The 16,888-nt window shown below is 47.9% G+C and overlaps 1 protein-coding gene and 1 long non-coding RNA gene across 14 annotated transcripts in view; both read right to left on the bottom strand.

Annotated features, from left to right (window-relative positions):
- Positions 1 to 16,888, bottom strand: part of BCAS3 (BCAS3 microtubule associated cell migration factor) — a 712,862-nt gene that overhangs the window by 53,855 nt on the left and 642,119 nt on the right. The window lies entirely within an intron of this gene.
- On the bottom strand, positions 5,528 to 8,619 carry LOC144335487 (uncharacterized). Its single transcript, XR_013406369.1, has 2 exons — positions 8,470 to 8,619; positions 5,528 to 6,708 (listed from the first exon to the last, which is right to left on the bottom strand). It is a non-coding gene; the product is annotated as an uncharacterized LOC144335487 (long non-coding RNA).

Below are 16,888 nucleotides of genomic sequence, written 5' to 3'. Positions count from 1 at the left end.
CGATGTTGTTTTTGTTCCTCGTAGACGCAGACTTTTCTCTCTTTCATAAAACCCCCTACTTCGATTGTGTCGTAAGATTATTCCACCTACTGCTCCTTCTTGTTACAGTCTGTTCCTGTGCCCACCCCATGCCCCCAGCACACTCACACTCCCTATTCCTTAATGATTCCAGCTTCTGCTTCACTGCCACTCTAACAGTGTCACAACACTAACCCGATCACAGTCACACAGATGACCCTGTCAACAACCTGGCCTCTCAGGCCCTCACCCTCCTCCCTTCCAGCGCCCTTCTCCTTCCCCTCTGCATTCACTGCCATGGCCCTTCCTGTGATGGAATTAACAATAACTGCAAACCCCATCACAACCCTAATCTCAAATATCCCACCACTGACTGCTGTCTCTTCTCTTTCTGGTTCTCTGCCTCTGCTAACCCAATTCCAAGCAGCCTTCAACCTCACCAGGGTCTGTAATACATTGATCCCGTCTGCTTTTCACTGTCCCCCCCACCCCATGTCCTCTCTTCCCACCACATCCAATTGTTAGACTCAGTCCCCTGCACACACTCTCAGCTTCTGCATCCCTCTTTTCCTTGGCCATACCAGCCTGGTGAAACCACAACCTTGTTAAAGCCAACTTTCCACCCATTCCCTGTCCCCCCGCAGCAACTCACAGCAGGGAGGAAAGCACACCATGCTAACAGGTCTGAGCCTGACCTGATGATCACTCACCTCAGATGAACCTTTAATGCTGCCCTCCAGCCCTATTTCCTGAGTGCATTCACTCTTTCACCCTCCTGAAGGATTACTTCCTCATTTCTCCTCTACCCTCAAACTGCCAATACCTTCTCTACCATTCTCACTTTCAGTGGAGGGCTTAGATGACGGCTTCATCAAGAAAATGGAAGCCATCAGAAAGGGATTTAAAGTCTCGTCCTGGCAACCACCCACCCCCTGCATCTGTGTGTGCACAGTCGCCCTTCCTTCCACCAAGGTCAATCCCTCCATCTATGCACCAGCCCCCACCCCCTCTTGCCATCACTATCCTAGTATTTCTTCCATTAAAAAGAAAAAAATAAAGACCGTCTTGACCCCATTTCCTCTTCTAGTTACTGCCCTATTTCTCTCCTTCCCTTAATCAAAACTGCTTGAAAGAGATGTCTGGACTTGCTGTCTACAACTGCTTTCCTCCCTTTCTCTCTTTGAACCCACTCCAATGAGGCTTTGCCCCCCCCTCTGTACTGAAACTGCTCTTCCAAAGTTAATGACATCCCCATTTCTTTTTCAACAAATCAATTAATGCAGAGACTCCCACATTATTGAATCCCACAGCCATTTCTCAGTTATCATCTGCTCTCATCTTTCAGCAGGTCAAGTGTGCTTTTGACATAGTTGATCCCTTTCTCTACTTGGTTTTCAGGACAGCACACTCACCTGGTTTTCCTCCCATCTTTCCGGTCACTACTTTGCAGTCTCTTTTACTGACTCTTCCATTCATCTCCTTGGATTTTTTTTTTTTTTTTTTTTTGAGATGAGGTCTCGCTCTGTTGCCCAGGCTGGAGTGCAGTGGCGTGATCTTAGCTCACTGCAGCCTCCGCCTCCCAGGTTCGAGCGATTCTCCTGCCTCAGCCTCCCGAGTAGCTGGGATTACAGATGCACACCACCACGCCCGGCTAATTTTTGTATTTTTAGTAGAGACGGGGTTTCACCATGTTGGCTAGGCTGGACTTGAACTCCTGACCTCAGGTGATCCGCTCACCTTGGCCTCCCAAACTACTGGGATTACGGGCATGAAGCACTATGTGCAGCCTCCTCAGTCTTTAGATGCTGAGATTCCCTAGTTTACCTGCAAAGCCTTGGTCTGGTCAAGAAAGGATTAGAATGCCAAGGGAAGTCGTAGTTTGAGCTCCTTTAGGCGGCTCTGTGGGTCTTCCCATTGTATCCTTATCCCCTAGATCTAAGGGAGCCAGTGCCTCAGGGCTCTCACTCACCAAACCAAAACCCTTTCTTCATTGGCTTTTGGGTGTGACCTGGGATGAAGGAGAGGTGGGCACTAGGGGCAGGGAGTAAAACAGACCAAGGACAAGGGGCGCCTGCCACTGTCAGAATCAGGGTTGACGCTGAGAGCTGGGAAGATGATTGCCAATCATCAGTTTCTGCATCCTCCGCAGAACAGCCTTCCCAGGGGGTCACGTGTCACCGATTGAGTAATAGAGTTCAAAACAACATGAGAAAATGGGAGAAGCAGATGGGTCTTTGCAAATTTTTTTTCCCCCAAACCAAGATGTTAAACTTTGGCTCCCTGAGAAATGGGGTATGAAGAGGGATGTGACTGCCATGAAGCGGGAGAAAGAAGAGTTAATCTTATTTGCTATTTTTCCATTCTGGGTTTTTTTTTTTTTTTGGTAAGGGCACCAGACAGGCTTCCCATTTGAGGACTGGTAAGAATTTGCCTTGGGACACTGAAAAAAATAACTTTTCAGTGTCACAGGGGAAAATGTATTCTTCCTGGGAAATGGAAAAGGCATTAGTCAGGGTGAGGACATGAGGAGCTACGACTCCCACACGGGCCTGCACTGCCAGATCCAATGGTGACGGGCAGCCTCCCACCGTGGGACAGCCTTCTTCTTCCAGGCTGGCTTTGGCCTGACTCACAGCTCCAAAAGCCCCTACCTCCACTTGGCAAACAATGCCAGAACAACATCTGCTACCCCTAACCTTCTACTTCCCAAAAGAAATGATTAAAAAGTTAAAGAAACACTTCCATATGGAAGAATCCAATCCCAACAGGTCACCACAAAGATACTTCAAACACAATAAAACAGGAAGAGCTAAAAAAAAGCAGAGAAGTTCACAGAACCCACACAATCTTTTATATAAGGGAAAAAAAAAAGCGACTCTGGTAACTTTACACAGTTCAGAACACCATTTGGCAGTTAAGTATGTCCTTAATCTGCTGAATTTGCTTATTATAGTAAAGGTTTAGAAGAATTTGAGAGTGGTGGCCAAAAATACTGCAATAATCTCTACTCCTAAAGTAAACTTACAAAGTGAATTAACTTCTTCAACTGAAATATTTCAAAGTTGAAAGTGTTTGTCCCCTACCGCCTCCGCAAGAGACTGGCCACAGGGATGACACAGTCACTTAAAATCAGAACCACTTGAGTGGATTTACGGTTATTCATCCAACAAATATTTATGGGGCACCTAACATAACATAAGCTGGGCGCAGTGTTAGTCACTGAGATACAACATTGAGGTGCTCACGACAGAAGGGACGCTGCAGTTCCTAAGTCAGAACCCAGACTAACAATGCCCCAGAGCTGTGGGGGTACTGGATGAGGCGCTTTACCTCACTGAGCCTTGGTTTCCTCAACTATAAAATGGGACAGAACTGTCTTCCTTGCAGGACTGGTGGAAATATTCACAGGCACACCACAAATTCTCCATACCAAGGAGGCTTTCTCTGTCTCTAACGCCTTGTGCAACGCTGAAAGGTTTCAGCCAAGAACTTGGTGGACACTTTAAGGCTAGAGGAGAGGGAGTAGATCAAAAAACGACCTTTAAGGGGTGAGCACAAAAAGAAAAAGGAAAAAAAAAACAGTAATAAAAACAATCCCACCAATATTCAGTTTAGGTGTACTAGAAACCGGAATTTTCTTTGGAGAGTAACAGACACAGAGGCCGTTCACATGGAGTTTGGCAAATCAAAGGCGAGGGAAGCCTGGCAGGAACTTGGCAGGATCCCTGGGAGCATTCTGTTGCTCCAAGAGGAAGACCTGGGGCCGAGGGCTGTGGGCAAAGCCAAGCGTCTCTTCCTAGAGGCTGCAAGCTGACTTCTTTGGCCACCTCCCTTGGGCCTTAAATTGCTTCCTGAGGTGAGGCCCCCCGCTAATGGTTTATTTACAACAGGAAGAAGCACTGACCTGGGAGAACACTGAATCACAGACCCCACATTAGCCAGGAACACCAGTGCTCTCCACCAATAACTACCCAAGGTACGCGAACCTGCAATCGCCTCTATTTACAGACACCGACGTGGCTCACGTTCCTGTTCCACTCAGGTGAGGCGATTTTAAATAAAGTATTAAAAAAGGGAGCCTGGGTAGAAATATCAGGCTTGGAGTTCAGAAAGGATAAAGTTCTTTTTTTTTTTTTGAGATGGAGTCTTGCTCTGTCACCCAGGCTGGAGTGCAATGGTGCAATCTCGGCTCACTGCAACCTCCACCTCCCCGGTTCAAGTGATTCTCCTGCCTCAGGCTCCTGAGTAGCTGGGATTACAGGCACGCGCCACCACGCCCGGCTAATTTTTGTATTTTTAGGAGTGACGGGGTTTCACCATGTTGGCCAGGCTGGTCTTGAACTCCTGATCTCAGGTGATCTGCCCGCCTTGGCCTCCCAAAGGGCTGGGATTACACGTGTGAGCCACCGCGCCTGACCAGAAAGGATAAAGTTCTGCTGCTGCCTTTTCTGTGTAACCTTGGGCAAGACTTTTCCTCTCTGGGCAAAATGACATGACACATTAATGCCCCCAAATCTAGCTTTCCCCAAAGAAAGTTGTCAGTAACATTAAGACAAACAAAAAATGGATACAGCACCCCTGTGGATGAATGAAACGGAGTCCAGTGCAAAGTACAAAGGATTGTGACTGCGGGGAAGCCAGGCTTGGCATGAACACGGTGCACCTTCCAAACTAGAAAGTCATGTTATCTGTTATGTAAAAACTGGCAAGGCTGCTGCCAGGGTAGCTGGGCTCAGGTGGGCATAGGTGGGTAAGGTTTCTAAAAAGACCCACAGAGAACAGGAAGAAAGCTTGAAGCTCGCCGTGGGAGAAGGCTGACAAAGACCAGGGGAAAGAAGCCTAAGAGAATGCAGGCTGTCTGTTCTGATATTTAATATCCAAGAACTAAAGACAGAAGAGGTGCAAAAAGCTTAATAGTATTTGTAGTCCAAATGAAAGTGTTCAAAGCCCCGTTATGGAGCAGGGTAATGTATGCAATGACATCTGGGACTGTAATCAGCAAAGCACTTTCAAGAGCTGCCAAAGCAAACAGCCAAATAACAAATCCACTTTACAGATCATCAATCCGGTCCTGGACTTGCCAAGGTAAATAGTAAAAGGCTGAAGTTTGCTTTGCAAACCAGGGAGCTGGGAGTTTAGCGAGGCCTTGATCCAGAGCAGCATCACTGGGGCAGGGCCTCTGGAGCTGGAGGCGCGAAACGAAAGTTGACATGCTCCGTATCCGAAAAGTACAGAAAGGGGGCCGGGAGCGAGGGCTCTCCGAGGTAGGGGGCTGGCAGCCCCTTGGGGTGAGGTCTAAAGATAGCTGTCAATCTGGCGGGGAGCCAAGCTGCCAGGCTGGGCAGTGCCCTCTGAGGTGCCCACTCTCCAGCTCAGACTCTGGCGCTTTGCATTTCTGGCCAGACTGGAGTTTATAGATTTCTGAGAAGAAAATATAATCAGAAGCTGCTTTTTCTCCCTTGCTTCCAGTTTCTATGAAAGACAATTAATTCTCCAAGCCAGAAAGGCATTTCTTTTTTTCTGATTTTTTTCTAGAGATAGGGTCTTGCTTTGTTGCCCAGGCTGGTCTTGAACTTCTGGTCTCTAGTGATCCTCCTGCCTCAGCCTCCCATAGTGCTAGGATGAGCTATTGCCCCTGGCCCAGAAAAGCATTTCTCAGAGAAGTCAGTCAGCACCCAGAGGAGCTGGCACAGCTCTAGGGAGTGGATGCTGTCCTGCAAAGCCCGCCTCACAGGGACCCTGACTCCCCAGTGCTGTCAGCTGAGGAAGCTGTAGAAGAGCAGTGGCTAAGAGGCTGAAAGTCTTACAACTTGAAAAAAGGCCCAGACCCTTTGATGAGAAAATAGTAGTTGTGAGTGAGAGGGGAAGAAGAGGCGGTTCCACAACATTAGGGACCTTGACTACAGACACATTGCGAGTGTGCCCTGGAAAGGAGGATTCAGCATGTTCGAGGGGAAAGCTCCCTCCTAGCCCTGGGAAGAAATTGCTGCTGTGAACGTACAGGGCACACACAAGGCCTGCGGACTTTAGTGGAGGCACACTTGCCTAAAATGAGGCTCCCTAAGGGAGGTTTGCTGAGTCAACTTGGTGAGGAAAAGAAATGGGCTGAAAATGACACCAGGCTGAAAGCTGGGGCAGTGATGTGCCTGAGGAAGAACTCTGGTCTGTTCTGGGCGCCGACCACAGTGCCAGGTAACTGAGGTCCTGTGCTCAGGTTCAGGACCTCAGTCAGGTTCTCAGGCAGGTTCAGTCCTCAGGCAGGTTCAGGCTCCCTCCATCCAGAGACCAACTTCTGCAAGAGGCCAGGTGCAGTAAAGGTCTCAGCCTTAGCTACTGGACCAAGGTCCATCAGTGGGTCAAGCATTTACTGGGCACTAATACATACTAGATGCTGTCACAGTGAGCTGTTCCTATGACACTTAGGTTTCCCAAAAATACAATTCAATATTTGTTGTGGCCCCTTTGCCCTCTCAGGATCTATTATGTATAAGACATTGGCTCAATGACTGGATACATCATTTTGTTTTTGTTTTTGTTTTTGTTTTTGTTTGAGATGGAGTTTTGCTGTTGTTGCCCAGGCTGAAGTGCAATGGCGCATCTTGGCTCCCCGCAACCTCCACCTCCTAGATTCAAGTGATTCTCCTGCCTCAGCCTCCTGAGTAGCTGGGATTAAGGGCAAGGCCACCACACCTGGCTAATTTTGTATTTTTAGTAGAGACCAGGTTTCTCCATGTTAGTCACGCTGGTCTTGAACTCCCGACTCAGGTGATCTGTCCATCTTGGCCCCTCAAAGTGCTGGGATTACAGGCGTGAGCCACCGCGCCCGGCCCATCATTCTTACAACATAACTCTGCAATGTAGGCTTTATTATCCTATCATATAGATGACAGATTTGAAACTCAGAGAAGTTACATAACTTGCCAAGGTCATCCAGCTCACCCTTGTCTCCTACGTGCTTTTGCCATGACTTCTAAGGAAGTAACTGTTGATCCCCACATACATCTTCCCTCTCTCATCCGTGTTCAAGGGAGATGGCTTTGACATGAGCTCGGAAGCTCTTTGTTGATACTTCTACTGTATTGTGATCGTCTGTCTACATATCTGTCTCCCTTGCTAGGCTATGAAGGCCTGCGGGGCTGAGATTGTGTCTGATTACCTTTCTGAGTCTCTAGGGCTCTCTTACAGACTCATCAAATTGTATGTTGAATTAATATCTGAATGAATGAATGCATGAATGCTGACTCATCTCTCAATCAGAGAAGCAAATGACCAGAAAGGTTCAAGAACTTGGCAGGGTACCGTGGCTGACGCCTGTAATCCCAGCACTTTGGGAGGCCGAGATGGGCAGATTACTTGAGTTCGAGACCAGCCTGGCCAACATGGTGAAACCCCATCTCTACTAAAAATATGAAAATGAGCTGGACACGGTGGTGGGTGCCTGTAATCCCAGCTACTCAGGAGGCTGAGGCAGGAGAATCACTTGAACCTGGGAGACAGAGGTTGCAGTGAGCCGAGATCGCACCACTATACTCCAGCCTAGGCGACAGAGCGAGACTCTGTCTTAAAAAAAAAAAAAAGAAAGGTTCAAGAACTTGATAAAGCTTAGTGCTAGTTTAGTGGGCAACAAAGGGGCTGTTGGGCTCAGGATGGCAGTGAACGTTGGCAGACATTGCGTGGTTTGCACAGGATTGGCAAGGGCCGGGGGCGTCAGGATGTGAGCAGACAGGAGGGTGAGCTATTGGTGATGCTGAAGCAGGGGCCTGCCTGCCTCACAGAATGTCTCCACTTTGTCCTGGGCCTGGCTTGAGGTCATAGACAGCTATTGTCTGGTAAGAACTGGTGCCCTCTGAAGACTACAGGCAGAGATCAGCTGCTGGGCACAAACCCCTCTGAAGATGGAGCTTTTCCAAGACCGACAACCACCTGTGGAGGTGACTGGCAAGGTCTGAGGGGCCAGCTGCTCCCTACGCATAACTGCACTTGCTCCTCTCACCGGACTTCGTTTCTCTGATCACACGGGTGTCCTCTCTGACCCACCTGCCAATAAAGGTCCAGAAAGAGGTGTGAGCGGGGTCCAGGGAGACAGGCAGGGTCTCAGAAAAGCACCTTGCTAGGGTCTATGAGAAAGGGCCTGTGGAACGTCCAGGCTGCAGCAGTGCAGGTTTGGGGAGGGCAGTATTCTAGAAAGGTTACTGAACTCGGAGTCAGGAAATCAGAATATAGTTCCAGCTCTGCCCTAGACTTGCAACATGACTTCTCTGAGCCTTAGCTGCCTCCTTTTTAAGATGGGAATAGGCCGGGTGCTATGGCTTACACCTGTAATCCCAGCACTCTGGGAGGCCAAGGCGGGCAGATCACCTGAGATCAGGAGTTCGAGTCCAGCCTGGCCAACATGTTGAAACCCCATCTCTCCTAAAAATACAAAAATTAGCCAGGTGTGGTGGCAGACACCTATAATCCCAGCTGTTCGGGAGGCTGAGGCAGAAGAATGGCTTGAACCTCGGAGGTGGAGGCTGCCGTGAGCCAAGATCATGCCATTGCACTCCAGCCTGGGTGACAGAGCAAGACTCTGTCTCAAAAAAAAAAAAAAAAAAAAAAAAGGCCGGGCGCGGTGGCTCACGCCTGTAATCCCAGCACTTTGGGAGGCCGAGACGGGCGGATCACGAGGTCAGGAGATCGAGACCATCCTGGCTAACACGGTGAAACCCCGTCTCTACTAAAAAATACAAAAAACTAGTCGGGCGAGGTGGCGGGCGCCTATAGTCCCCGCTACTCGGGAGGCTGAGGCAGGAGAATGGCGTGAACCCGGGAGGCGGAGCTTGCAGTGAGCTGAGATCCGGCCACCACACTCCAGCCTGGGTGACAGAGCGAGACTCCGTCTCAAAAAAAAAAAAAAAAAAAAAACAATAAAAAGATGGGGATAGTAATTCCTATGTCACAGGGCAGTATAGAGATTAATAGAGGCAAGCAATTGGAAAGAACTCTGTAAAATTGCAACAGTCTCTTCACAGGACATTCTTTTCTTGCTGTCAAATCGTTTCCCTCCTTTCCATACGGAACCATAAGCCCTACCAACCAGTGAACTGTTTGCCCCTCACAAACATGGCAAGCAGGGGCTCCCACAGTGAAGGAAGCTGTCCTCTCGGGTGGTGGAGGGAGGGGAGGGGATGCTGCAGTCAGAGTAGGATGTTCAGGGCCGGAGGACTAGGTGTCTGAGTGCTGGGCATACCTTAAGCTTACTATCCTAGTAAGACTGTTTTAGGTGGGTCACCAGGCAGCATCTGTTCTATGAATTCCTTCGTCTCATGTCCCCTAAACACAGAAGAGAAGCCATCCGGGTGCCTCCCCGCAGAACCTTTTCAGAGAGAGGAGCCCATGGCCCAGCTCCAGAGCCTGGCGGGCTGGGTGGCAACTCTCTGCACTTGTCTGAGACAGCCTCACCCTGCTCATGGGAGGTTGAGACCCACATGCCAAACCAGACACACATATGGAGAAGATTAGCCCAAACATGCAAAAGAGACAGACCAGCACAGGATGATACAGGGAAAAAGGCCGGTTTGGTACAAACCCCAAAAAAGCATACCACTTGAGCCCATCATGGGCTCAGTTATGGGCAGATAAAGCTCTTGCCAGACCTGGTGATGGGCTGAGGATTCAGGCAGGTCATCGCCTCAGGCCAACAAGCATACCTGCCACGTGCTGAGTACACACTGAGAAGCCACGCTAGCCTGGAATGACACAAACTTGTTCTTTGTTCATGAGTTCTCGCCGCAAGAATTCTCCCTTCACTTTCCCTCACCGCTAGGAGTGGGATGTAGGAAGGATTATATTATTTGAATCTTTTTCCTTTTTTCCTTGCATTTAAAACAATTTAAAAATAAAAACTTAAAAATAGAGATGGGGTCTCACCCTGCTATCCAGGGTGGGTGTTGAACTCCTAGGCTCAAGAGATCCTCCCACTTCAGCCTCCCAAAGTGCTGAGATTACAGGCATGAGCCACTATGCCTGGCCTGGACCTTTTTCTTGAGGCTAAAGTTGTTTTGAACTAGTTTTGGGCTTGAACCTGGTGACCTCCTCCTGTGCCAAGGTAGGCGGCCAGGATACTCTCCAATAAAGGGATGGGGCATCTGGCTACTTGCCAACTCTCTCCCCACTCCTAAAGAAATTTCAGAAGCTCCAGTGAGCAGACCCTGTCAGAAAGAGATCCAGAGAACAGAACGTCCTAGAATGAAACAAGGCAAAGCACTTGTCACATGCTTTATGAAAGGAAAAACTCTGAAGATCAGCAGGAACCTTTGGCAATTGTCCAGCCAAAGAGCCCCCGCCCCACTCCAGCCCCCATCTTCTCCACCCCTACCCCTGTGTGCTGAGGGTTCTAGGGCTGCTACTCTTTCATGTATATTTCTCTGACCTTTCTGGGAAAATTGGAAGCTCTCAGAATGCAGGACAGGGTCTTATATGCTTTTCTCACCTCTATAAAAAGCACCTATCGTAGTTTTCAACAAGGAGCTGCATTTGTTCAACAGCTCCCCGGGCACTGTGCTAGTGCACACTCACCACCGAGAGAGGCCCTCTGGGAGGTGGTTTCACCAGACCCGGCAGGGAGATGGCAGAACTGTCGCACAATGATTGCAGGATGTCAGCGCTGGCAGAGACCATTCACCACCATTGGCTCATTTTGCAAATGAGGAAACTGAAGCCCAGGGAAACAAAGTTACTTGTTCCCAGTCATGCTATGGAGTACAGTGATAGTGCTGGGATTAGAACTCGGGTCTCCTCATTCCCTGGCCATTGCTGCCGGAGTCCTCTGTGCACTTCAGGTGTCCCCTGTGTCCACACTGGCGGGTGTTTCTGAGGAATAGCCAGATGGGCACGGGGATCCTGGGGGCCTGTGGCTGTGGAGGTCTGAGAAACTCTGGAGTCTACAGAGTGGGAATGTGAGTCTCAGCTTCATCATGGACTTAGCCAGTTGGCCACAGAGGCACATGCCGACCTCTTTCATAAAACCTTCCACTGAGAAGAATGGCCTGCTGCCCAGGAAATGAAGGCCTGCATTTGGGGGCCCAGGCCAATTCAAAGTGAACACCTGGGAAAGTGAGAAGGTACTGGTCGGGCATGGTGGCTCATGCCTGTAATCCCAGTGCTTTGGGAGGCTGAGGCTGGAGGATCACTTAAGGCCAGGAGTTTGAGGCTGCAGTGAGCCGTGATTGCGCCACTGTACTCCAGCCTGGGTGACAGAGCAAGACCCTGTCTCAAGAAAGAAAGGAAGGGAGGGAGGGAGGAGAGAGGAGGGGTGGGGAGAAAAGGTAAGGGAAGGAAGGCAGGAAGAAATGAAGAAATAAAAAACCTACTCCTAGCCTTTCTCTCAGCTTTTGAATAGAACTAGAAATTTCAGAGACCATCTTCAGTGAATTGAAGGCTTTTCAACTCAGAAGAGGCCTCCGGGCATCTAGACTAAATTCTGTACCGCAACCATTGGTTTACTTGGCAATTTCCCCCTTCAACAATCAGTTCTGTTAGGGCAGGGACTGTGTCTTCTTCATTTTTGTATTTCCAGTGTCTAACAGTGTCTGCTAAAAGGAAATTCTCACTAAATGCTCGCTAATTGCTCTGAACTTGATCATCAGGGACAGCTGCTCGAAGAGAGAGCATCTTCATGGATAAATTCAGCAAGGCGCTGCAGGTAAGCTTGGAGGAGGCAGTGAAGGTGAGCAGCGAGGACGAATATAGGATGGAACCCCATTTCCTCCTCCTCACCCTCACCCGGAGCTATTCCATAGTCAGTCACCATTCCTGCCCTCTCACTTCTGTTCTCTTCAAAAGTCTTTACTGTTATTTCTGATTAGAAAAATAACAACATGGCCTGGATGTTTCTGCCCTCCCAAAGTTTACATTAAACCCTAACCCCCGATGTTTTGGTATTTGGTGGTGGGGCACATTTGGTCACAAGGGTGGAGTACTCATGATAGGATCGGTGACCTTAGAAAAAGAGCCTGCTTTGGCCAGGCATGGTGGCTCACGCCTGTAATCCCAGCACTTTCGGAGGCCAAGGCGGGCGGGTCACCTGAGGTGAGGAGTTCAAGACCAGCCTGGCCAACAATGGTGAAACCCCGTCTCTACTAAAAATACAAAAAACTAGCTGGGCGTGGTGGCGGGTGCCTGTAGTCCCAGCTATTCGGGAGGCTAAGACAGGAGAATTGCTTGAACCCGGGAGGCGGAGGTTGCAGTGAGCCAAGATTGCGCCACTGCACTCCAGCCTGGGTGACAGAGAGAGACTCCGTCTCAAAAAAAAAAAAAAAAAAAAAGGTGCTTCTTCATGCTCTGCCATGTGAAGACACAGAAAGACGATGGCTACCTCCAAACCAGGGAGTGGGTCCTCACCACACAATAGATGTGCTGGCATTCTGTTTTTTGTTGTCTTGTCTTTTGAGACAGGATCTCATTCTGTCATCCAGGCTGGAGTGCAGTGGCACAATCAGGGCTCACTGCAGCCTTGACCACCCCCGGCGCAGGTAATCCTCCCACCTCAGCCTCCTGACTAGCTGGGTCTACAGGCACACACCACCACGCCTGACTAATTTTATATTTTTTGTAGGGACGGGGTTTCACCATGTTGTCAGGCTGGTTTTGAAGCCCTGGGCTCAAGTGATCTGCCAGCCTCGGCCTTACAAAGTGTTGGGATTACAGGTGTGAGCCACTGTGCCCAGGTTTGCTGGCACTTTGATCTCGGACTATGGCTTCCAGAACTGTAAGAAATAAACTTCTGTTGTTTAAGCCACCTAGTCTATGGTATTCTGTTATAGCAGCCTGAATTAACTGACAATGGTAATTGTAAACTATTTGAACTATATAAAACCACAAAACAGAGCGAGAATTCCCTGTTTGTTTTTGTTGTTTACTTCCCCAGAGACAAGCACTGTTAGTGGAGCTTTATGCTTCTACTAGTTTTTTTTCCTCTATAGGATCATATCATACACATTGTTTTTCACCTGCTTTTTTAAAACTTAAAAATGTTCTTAAGGTTTTTTTAAAAAAAGCTATAGGTTATTCCATGATATATGCATACCAAAATGTATTGTTACTCTCTCTACAGACCAACAATTAAATTATTTTGCTTTTTTCCTTTGCCATTACAACAGTGCTTTTGTCTATATCTTAATACTTTTACCCATATTTTTGTAGAATAAATTCCGAGAAGATAAATTGCTGGGTGAGAGAGAATAAACTATTAATGTATAATGGTTACTACCAAACTGCCTTCCAAAAAGTGTGCACCAATTTACACTCCCACCGCCAGTGTCTCATCAACCATTCCAGACCTTAAAGTCACACCTACCACTAAGTTCCTTGAAATGGACGTCACCTTTGTGTTATTCAGTCAGACCTTGGGCGGGGTGCAGTGGCTCATGCCCATAATTCTACCACTCTGGGAGGCTGAGGCAGCCGGACCACTTGAGGCCAGGTGTTCGAGACCTGCTTGGCCAACATAGTGAAACTCCATCTCCACCAAAACTACAAAACTTAGTGGGGTGTGGTGGCGCCTGCCTGTAATCCCAGCTACTCGGGAGGCTGAGGCAGGAGAATGTCTTGAACCCAGGAGGCGGAGGTTGCAGTGAGCCGAGACTGCAATACTATACTCCAGCCTAGGTGACAGAGTGAGACTCCATCTAAAAAAAAAAAAAAAAAAAAAATCTGCTTCATTTTCTATTTGCTCCCTCGTTTCCACATACTTGCCTGTTATCTAACCCTCAATATAGTCTCACTACACTTCTATGACATCATAAACATTTACATTTATTATATTAACTTGTAAATGTCTCCTTGACTCTGTAGTCCAATTGCCTCTAAAATCGATTTTTTAAAATTTTGTTTATTTTTATTTTCATTTTATTTTATTTTTGAGACGGAGTTTCACTCTGTTGCCAGGCTGGAGTGCAATGGCGCGATCTCAGCTGACTGCAACCTCCGCCTCCTGAGTTCAAGTGATTCTCCTGCCTCAGCCTTTCTAGTAGCTGAGACTACAGGCACATGCCACCATGCCTGGCTAATTTTTGTATTTTTAGTAAAGACCGGGTTTCACCAGGTTGGCCAGATAGTCTCGATTTCTTGACCTCGTGATCTGCCCACCTCGGCCTCCCAAAGTGCTGGGATTACAGGCATGAGCTTCCGCGCCCGCCTGTTTTGTTTTTAATTAAAAATTTTATTGCCCTTTTATATTTCCTTTAAAAATATTTTTCCTTCTACTATTTGTCATTTCTTTTTTCTTTTTTTCCTCTAACAACAAATACAAATAGATTCTGAGTTGCCTAAAGGGAGAGATGGTGTCCAATCCATCTTTTTGTCACCTCCCATTCTTCTCTCCTCATTCTTTCCTAAGGAAACAGCTAGACCAAACACCTCTTCTGTGCTGAAGACCCATAGATCCGAATGTGGGTTTCACATCTTCACATCTCCACTGGAAATGCAATGTAGCCAAGCCTCCTCCTCCATGTGACTAGGAGCTCTTAGTGAATGACATCAAATGAGTGAAATAAGCCAGAAAACTGGGGAGCATCCTTAACATCTGTTCCTCTCCACCCACCCATGTCCACTCCATAACAAAGCCCTGTGGAATCTACCTCCTAAATAACACTCATTACTGTCCACTTCTATTTGCTACTGGGCCAGCCTAATCCATTCCATCATCTTCTACTCGACTTCTCTAACAGTCTCCTGTCTTCCACAGTGAGGCCAGAGTGATCTTTTCAAAACTCACCCTCTGCTGAAAACATGCTTCTCATTTAGGATAAAACTAAAGTCCACATGAGCAGCAAGACCCCACAGTCACCCCAGGCTATTCTCCAGCTTAGGTGCTGAGCTCCAGTCACCCAGGCCCTCTTTCAGCTCCTTAAGCATTTCTTTTTCCTCTTCCCTTCTTACCCCCTTTGCTGATTTATCTCACCCATTAGAGCTAAGCTTCAATGGGACCTCCTTAGGGAAACTATCTCTGCATACCCTTTTCAGATGCTCTCATACCACATGGAATTTTTCCTTCATTATACTTCACACAATTGGTAATTATGTTAATTTGTGAGATTATTTGATTAATGTCTTTTCCCCTCCTAGACCACAAACTTCACAAGCTCCACTGTGTCCGGGCAAAGTGTATGTAATAGCACACACAGTGAGCATTTATAGAGATCTGATGGATGCCAAACAAATGAATGGTGGGCGCTTAGTAATGTATGACAACATGATTTTTCACTCTTTTTTCTGCTGAGGCTTCCCTGTGGTATATTTTAGCCAGATTTAATGTGGATACAGATACTGTGAGTCTCTAGTGAGAGAAACATTCGGCATGACTGGGTCCCAGATGACAGTCCCCAGGGACCACCCTATCCTGTTTATCTTGCCACCAAGACCAGGAAAGATGGAGACACTCATTTCAAAAACACCTCCCTAAAAAAGCCCCTGCTTTGTGGAGTTGGCCCATCTCTCTCCTGCCGGCCATCATCAGGCCTGTGACTCCTGGAAACCAGCCAGTTATTCTTTGAAAACAGGGCCCTGTCACTTTAAGATTTTAGTCCCTTGCTTGGGCCATATATCAATGCTCCCTGCAGCAGTGGCTGTGCTGCCTGCTGTTCAAATTTGTCCAATTAGACACAGCCCCATGGGGTGGAATTCAGTGTGAAATGTGCCTGCCACTGACCAAGAATGAATTGGTGTGGAAAGCCCTCAGGGAGAGCCAGTGCAGGTCTTCCCAGGAAAGGCTCGCCACCCTCCGGGCAGTGCCCATATCCCTGGGGCAGAGGGTCACCCTGCAAGCCCTGTGAGCCCTAATAACTGCTCAGGGCAGGGTGGCGAGAGGCCACCCCGAGTTTGTGCGGGACAGGGCGGAGGTTGAGAATCAGCCCCCACAGATATGAAAAGGTCAGGGCGCTATTTGTACGGTTGTTAGTTACTTGCAATGTTCTCTATCAGCCACACAAATGCGATTCTGTCACTCCATAATGTTAGTTAAATGCTAGCCTGTGGTCCTGTTGTGGTCCACAGAGACACAGAGTCAAACATTCAAAAAATTCCCATCAGCAACTCATTTGGCAGTGCGGGGAGGGCGCTTTAAAGCACAGGCTAAGTGTGTGTGGCGGGATGGTCTCTAGTGGAAACGGTTTTAAGAGAAGAACTTTCAGTGTCTCTAACAAAAAAATCTCCTTTGCAAGAACTCTCTAACTTAATTTTTAAAATGTTTCCTCCTTCTCCTCTAGCAGCTCAAGCTTTTCTTCTAAAACTCTTGGAAGTCTTAGAAGGTTAGACTTTTGAACACGGAGAAATTTCAGAAATCACATAGTCTACATCCTCTTTTTTTTAAAATTTTTTAATTTTAATTTTAATTTTAATTTTTTTCATAGAGATGAGGTCTCACTAGGTTGCCCAGGCTGATCTTGAACTCCTGAGCTCAACGGATCCTCCTCCCTTCTGAGATTATAGGAGTGAGCTACCGCGCCTGGCTGGATACCATTTTATAAACAAGGTAAATGAGATGAGGGAGAGGAAGTGACTCAGCCAAGGTCAAACAGCCAGTGGCTGGCAGGGCTGCAAGCCAGGCTGCTGACCCAGGCCCAGCTCTTACTTTACTGTCATTCAGTGCTGCCTTCCTTTTGGAGGCGATTTCAGTTTGATTTTTTAACACGCAGCCAACCCAGGGTCATGATATATATAGATATACCACAGTCAGGATATACTAGAACTGGGATTAAACACACACAAATATTACATGTACATATATTAATACTGCCACGCATACTTGGGGCAGCCTCTCCCTGCCCTGCCCTGACAGTGATCAGCCTTGCAGGGGTCAAACGGGTGAATCTCTGCCTTAGTCTAATCCTAG

This window comes from Macaca mulatta, chromosome 16, assembly GCF_049350105.2.
Source record: "Macaca mulatta isolate MMU2019108-1 chromosome 16, T2T-MMU8v2.0, whole genome shotgun sequence".
NCBI classification, from domain to species: domain Eukaryota; kingdom Metazoa; phylum Chordata; class Mammalia; order Primates; family Cercopithecidae; genus Macaca; species Macaca mulatta.
The sequence above is the reverse complement of the archived record's forward strand: the minus strand, read 5'-3'. Positions and strand labels throughout refer to the sequence as shown.